The sequence below is a fragment of the Sinohyriopsis cumingii genome, unplaced genomic scaffold, assembly GCF_028554795.1.
Source record: "Sinohyriopsis cumingii isolate HCF-2022 unplaced genomic scaffold, ASM2855479v2 utg000552l, whole genome shotgun sequence".
Taxonomy (NCBI): domain Eukaryota; kingdom Metazoa; phylum Mollusca; class Bivalvia; order Unionida; family Unionidae; genus Sinohyriopsis; species Sinohyriopsis cumingii.
This window is the reverse complement of record NW_028315908.1, coordinates 162,692-168,903: the sequence shown is the minus strand read 5'-3', so window position 1 is coordinate 168,903 and position 6,212 is coordinate 162,692. Positions and strand designations below refer to the sequence as shown.

Sequence of the window (6,212 nt, the reverse complement as noted above, 5' to 3'; positions counted from 1 at the left end):
TCAATCGACTGCTATACCAGCCTGGCATAGAAAAATAGAACATAACCATTATTATGTTTGTTTTTAAAGTAAATTATCAAAAAAATTATCAAGATATAATTGTACCGAAACTGTAAAGGAAAACACTAAATGACAGTTGATTAAGATTAAGTTCGACAAATCCAAAGGTGAGCTTGTCGGTGACATGACTTGTCATAGGTAAACCAATAGGGTACCCATTGTCATAGGTAAATATTGTAATCGGCACATATAGACTTGCTCCGCGGATTTCCCCATTGTATTTGTTTGCTTCGCCGTTACGACGGTCCGATCGTTCAACGAAAGCAGGGTTTACTGTTTACGCAGGTAAGAATGATTTATAACCAATAAAACTCAGGTTGATACATAACTTTGCAAGTTGTTGGACATGCTCACTATAATGCTATGATATTATGGTAGATAATATCATTAGTGAAGTCGTTATACACAATCTGAACGCTATAGGCAGTGTACAGTAGGAATTTTCTTGGTTCTCACAATATCCTTCCTGGTAAGGATATGGATACATCTACTCAAGGTCGGCAAACACATACTGAATGAAAATTCGTTTTAGTTTGAAAATAAGACGAATATCTACTGTTTTCGTGCAGCATGATTCATTCTGCATGTTTCATACTTGCCAATTTTGTAATAACTTAGGTGGAGGGTGGACATGGAGGGCGGGGACTCAGATATATGGAATTTAATGGTTGAAAATGGGATCATTGCACATATTGTACATAGCCTAGGTAATGACATGTCACAGTGTGCGTAATTATTTTTTTTAAAAGCAATTTAATCCGGACAATTTTTAAATGAGGGTCCATGAAGATGATAATTTCGAGCTCTTATGTTACACCTATCCTTGTACAGTAGTCCAGCTGAGAAACCTTCGTGTTACTGTTTTCTATTTCCGTAATTTCCCGTGGCTTACTCTGCATAATGTTTCAGCAGACTGAGCAGAGAATGCCAAAATGGTATGGTTAGGTAATTTACGACAGAGCGACACGTGAAGGTGCTGAGGCTATTGTGGTAATGACAATTGCCCAATGGCAAACGATGGGCACACCATGATAGCCAATCAGGGCCGGTTTAACTCTAGGCGAACTAGCGGCCGCCTAGGACGCCAAGATTTGGAGGGCGCCAAAAACGAGCTACACTATCTGGTTATTCGTTTATTATCATTAAATATGTAGACTAAATAACAAAATTATTGAATTATAAAGCCGAACGTGTATTAATACTAATGAAAACAGTTTATAATAAGCGATGCCCGGGGGTGCTGTGGGGTTGGGGCGCAACGTGGAAGGTTCGCCTAAAGGCGTCAAGTACCTTGCATCGGCCCTGCAGTCAACCCAGACTGATCCAATGGTAACATTCGAACCCACACCCTTTCGGTTGCGAATTTGGTACTCTAATCATTAAGCAGGAGTCAAGGTAGTTTGGTGGAGCGTCAGAAGAAAAAGAAGACAAATTCTGCCTGTTACAAATTCCTAACTGGTTATATAGGTATTATGATAATTGAAGAAATTACATTCCACACAGCATAAAAACAAGTCTTTTGCGCAAGCGGGTCGGATCCGTGGTGGAGGAGGGCTTATGAGATGCCACCTTTCACTTCCCCAAAATAAAATAAATTGGACATGAAACAACTAGAATGTTGCTAAGAGTAAACTTTCTTTACATTTCGATGGTTAAAGTTATGCACTCAAAACTCTTAAAGTGCGTCCACCCGGACCCACCAAGGGTTCAGTCCTACAGAACCGTTGCCTATATGTCTGCGTGAAACCCTCCACCAATACACAACGATACTAAACATATTTCTACATTAACCCTTGCCAATGCAGAACATTCTCTTGCCATCATACCATATTATTTGCTATTATTATGAATATGTCATTGTGCTGTATTTGAAATAGCTAGAATAACCTAACCTTAATTTTAACGGAGTAGTGCATTATCCAATGTTTCCGCGAGGCTTACATGACCAGAAAATGATTTATTATTTTACAGCCCTATACATTGTGGACTCTTGTGTTTCAATCGATATGTGTGACTAATCTATTTCCTAGTGATCAGTGATGGTAGTTGAGGAAAACAAAGGTTTTCTTTTTCTTTGGAAAAGAATTTTCGTCCGTTTTAAAAGTAACAGTCGGATCTGCCGATCGAAAGTACACATACTTGTCATATGATAAGAATCTGTCTGTAGCTGGACGACTAAGAAATGTGTACTGACTAGTGTATTAAGAAAATTTTGTTAGTACGCCAATAAACAGCCCTTTTAATGAAGAGTGCTATTTATAGATAGCCACTGAAATACATATAATATAAATAGTATTGTTTTTTCATTTCCAAGATCATGTGTATTGATTTATACACAATGATAAAGCTTAGTACATATAAATATTATTGTTTCTCACTTCCTAGATCATGTGTATTTATTTATACACAATGATAAAGCTTAGTACATATAAATATTATTGTTCCTCATTTCCTAGTTCATGCGTAATGATTTATACACAATGATAAAGCTTAGTACACAAGTGTGCAGACAATATTCATATGGGTGATGGAAAAATGAAATGGGGCATCAGCAGAGGACTAAATATTAAACAAGTTACCGGTATCTGGAAGTAAAAGATATCAAGGTGCTTCTTTACTCAAGTTTTTGTTATGCAGATTAGACATATAGGGTAGATCTATTTGTTTTTCTTACAAGCCTTTTGGTCATCTTACTTTGTAAATGAATGGGGCCTGATCTAGAATTGGAGGTTCCCATGCATATGGTTGTTCAATTTGTTTTATTTTGAACACAAAACCATCCAATCAAACAAAGTAGTATAAACTGTTAATACATAAGTTACGTACCCAATATATTACACCTGTTTCTAAACATGATGTCCTTTCAACAGCAGCTGCTGTATATTCTGTTGATCACAACTCTTTTAATTCATTATTGCATATAAATCCTCACTGCTTAAAGTCCTGCTTCCTTGTGATATGGTGTGACTTGGTACATATGATGCTATTTGTCCTAAGATGTAGAGCCCATTTGTTCATACAACACCAAAGTAATGAATTTTGATGACACTGTATGATACAAAATCTTGTGTCTCCTGCTTTAGTACTGACGCTAATAGTCGTTTGAAAACGTTGGCATGAGTTTGGGTATTTTAATGTTGTGCTTACTAAAGTTTATTATATTCTGTTCTGATCTATTTTCTTTAGTTCTCTTCTATTCTAGCCAAAGTTGAAATAATATTAATTCATTATGGTTGTTGTTAGATGAAGACGAAGGTGAAGTCTGAAGATCTCAAACTGACCTTGTGAAACTTTCAAAAGAACAAGGTACAGTGCATCACAAGATTTAAGAAAGTGTGAACACAAAATTCTTAAGCTTGCTAAAATTATATGATGAAACTATATATATATGTTACAGCACCTGCCTTCTACTCATTGGTGAGACGATACAAGTCCAGTATTTTGTTCAGTATTGGGTTTATTGTGCATTATTGAGTTGATAGGTGGAGATTGAGACATTTCTCCTGTTTTGTTACATACATCCTTTTCATATGGGACAACGGCCAATTTATATCTTCTTGCAAGCACAAGAATCATCAGGCACTTTAATGCAATGCCATGACCAGCACCCTTCAGAAACTCTAATGGACTGACCACTAATATGCTGTTCATACTATGTTATTTATACAGACAAGTAGCAAACTAACCATTCAGAAAGTTGTTTACCACTTGTCATACAATAGAACAACCCAGCATGACCAGCAATCATAGTAGTTGCATTGCTCAGTGAACAAAACTCTAACAGGTAATCCTGGTTCAAGGTTACCTAAATGGCTAAAAATGTGTAAAATGAGAATAACACAATAATTGCAACTGATGACTGTATTTCACTCAATAATAAACATTAACTGAATAAAATAATAAAATACCTACTTCTGCCTAATTAAAACATGAATATAAAATTATAAAACATATGCACCTGCTATATATATATATATATATATATATATATATATATATATATATATATATATATATATATATATATATATATATATATATATGACCATAATGTTCTACCCCAGAAAAGGAGTCACATACAGGCATTTTAACTACAATGAATCAGGGCTAATATGTATGCAGTCAGTTTTAAGGTGTACTGTATCTGTTAGACTCAGGCAGTATCACAATGCATTCGTTTTTTTCCAGTCAAAATTTTCTGATGCCACTTCATTTCATTAGCTCACCTGGCCATTATGAATTAAGCTTATGTTATCCATCATGCTTCTGTCGGTAACTACATATTAGCTATTTGGCTGCCATAATTTCTAATCCAATTTTAATCAAATCTGGAATAAAAATTGATATCATCTATATTGTAGACGAGTTTAAATATAATCAACAAAATTTACACCTAGTAATAAGGTGATTTTGCATCTGGATGGCTGATATTGTTTCCTCTCTGCAGGCCACATTTCTGATCCCTTTTTAATCAAACTTGGAATAAAGTTTATATCAATATTTCAGATGAGTTGAAATATAAGTGATATTCATTATTAGAAATCTGGAGATAATTTTTCTGTTTTGATCTTGTTCAGACTTGATCTTTATATGTAAGTTGATGTCATCAGTATGTGAAATGAGATCAGATATAAGCAATATATACACATTGTAATAAGGTTATCTCAAATATGATTGGCTGAGCTTGTTATCACTTTGAATTTTAATCAGAAATAGCTAATATCAGAAGATCTGAAACGATTTAATTATGATTGATATCCATTTATATAAGTGACATGATGTTGTACCTAACTGGCTGAGCTGTTTACCACTCTGTAGGCCATAAATCATATTATGTTGCTGTTAAACTTTGAATAGATATCTATGTCATCAAGATCATCAAAACATGTGAAATGTCAGCTACATATATACAGGGGGCCCCGATGGGCCGAGTGGTCTAAAGCGCTCATCGTTACAGATCACTGCTATATCACCCCTGTCTGCGTGGGTTCGAGTCTCAGGCTCAGCCAATGTGGGTATGTGAGCAAGCTTGGCGGTAGCTTCTCATGGGTTGGTGGTTCTTTGTAGGGCTTTCCTGGGTTCTTCCTCCACCATTGATATTGTCCGCCATGTATAGCCTATCTCGTACTGAAAAATGGTGTTAAACCCTATAACAACAACAACATATGTACATATAAAAGAGGTGAGGCCATGCAATGGTTGAATTTTTAACCTTTACAAAGCCATGATTCTAATCTGACTTTGAGCAGCTAGAATGTATGCTTATTATAACCATCAAGCTCTTGATTGAATGAAAGATATCCATGAATATTAATCAGGTGTTCTTGCATCTGTTGAGCTTGTTAACATTCCAAAAGCCGTAATGAGCTGATTTTGATTAAAATTGGAACAAATGTTTATATCATCAAGATCTATGACACTTTTTAAATTTGAGTGATGTTCATATACCGATAAGGTAATTTGGCATATGATTGGAAAATATGTTAATTCGTGATGATTTCTGACAAGTTAGGCCAGGAGCAAGTTCATTTACATATTAATTAGGTCATCTGGTGTTTGATTCGCTAAAGTTATGTACTGCTCTTACAACTCTTTTATCTGATCATATTTAAATTATATATATATATATATATATATATATATATATATATATATATATATATATATATATATATATATATATATATATATATATATATATTTTCAAGACTATATATATATATATATATATATATATATATATATATATATATATATATATATATATATATATATTTTCAAGACTTTTGGCACGTTTTATTATTAGTGAGATCTGAACATATTATTGAAGTCATATTGAATCTGACAAGTTTAATTATGAATGAAATCTATGCATATTAGTGAGATGGTCTTACACTCAGCTGATTGGGCTTGTTACTGTATATACTTGCTTATAAGTTGAGTCAGACTGCAAACAATAATGTTTCGGATCTTCCGTAGCATAATGTGCCTGTTGAACAGTGTCTGTATTGTTTGTTACACTGACTACTCCTAACAAACTGCACAGACCCATCATTACGCGATGGCAGATCTGGGCATGTGTAGTTTGCATTTGGACTCCTCTTATAGGTAAGTACATATGGTGCCATTCTAAACTCTTGTTCATGAAGCAG

General features: G+C 34.4%; 1 protein-coding gene across 1 annotated transcript in view; it reads left to right on the top strand.

Annotated features, from left to right (window-relative positions):
• Positions 1-268: 268 nt before the first annotated feature.
• LOC149773801 (uncharacterized) overlaps positions 269-6,212 on the top strand; it is a 7,862-nt gene continuing 1,918 nt past the window's right edge. The window contains exon 1 of the mRNA XM_089945947.1: positions 269-345. The gene's annotated coding sequence lies outside the window, so the exon portion shown is untranslated. The remainder of the gene's footprint in view (positions 346-6,212) is intronic.